The sequence below is a fragment of the Acyrthosiphon pisum genome, chromosome X (genome assembly GCF_005508785.2).
Source record: "Acyrthosiphon pisum isolate AL4f chromosome X, pea_aphid_22Mar2018_4r6ur, whole genome shotgun sequence".
Classification (NCBI taxonomy): domain Eukaryota; kingdom Metazoa; phylum Arthropoda; class Insecta; order Hemiptera; family Aphididae; genus Acyrthosiphon; species Acyrthosiphon pisum.
In genome coordinates this window covers 23,556,010-23,556,776 of record NC_042493.1, presented here as the reverse complement: position 1 = coordinate 23,556,776, position 767 = coordinate 23,556,010, and positions in this window count along the sequence as shown.

Sequence of the window (767 nt, the reverse complement as noted above, 5' to 3'; positions counted from 1 at the left end):
TGCTGCCCCCAAAAAAGTGCTGCCCGGGGCAACTGCCCCCCTTGGCCCCCCCCCCCCTAAATACGCCACTGATGTAGGTCCTCCATATTATTCGTTTTTACATGGTAGTCTTCCATCAAGTTGTTGTTGTCGGTGAATGGCATATCCTTTATTTATTCTAGTATTGATTTTGGATTGAAGTCCATATATTCAGATTTGTAATCCACTTTTCCTAGTATAAGAACGTCTCTGGCGACGTACCCTTTACAGGTTTCATTTAGTCGTAAGATACCTACTCCTTTTATTGTATGACTGGTTGACTCCTTGTCTTCGTCGCAAGTGATGAATACTACGTCGTAGTTAGTGACGTATATCCATTCGTTTTTGAACCGTTTCTTGTGGAATATGGATGTACTCATTTGTACGTGCATGATTTCGCAGCTTGTTGGAACTATTATAGGATCCTGGAGTAGTTGTACTTCACATGCTGGACGACTGGTACGTGGATGCAAAGAATTACCTTCAGGACACAAAAGGAAGTCTCTAGCGTGTTTACAATGTGTGTAGTAAAATTCGTCATACATAGCATAGTGCTCTTTAGTCTTACTTATGACTAGATACTTATTACTAGGTTTTACATAAAAACAATCGTTTCCGGTGCACACTGGCGCAGGTATTAAATTATATAAAATAAAATCATTTTGATATATTAGAGGTAAAGCAAGTATAAACACTAAGTTGTCATTCGCATAATATATAGTAAGGTCTGAGAGCTTTACTAAGTCGTA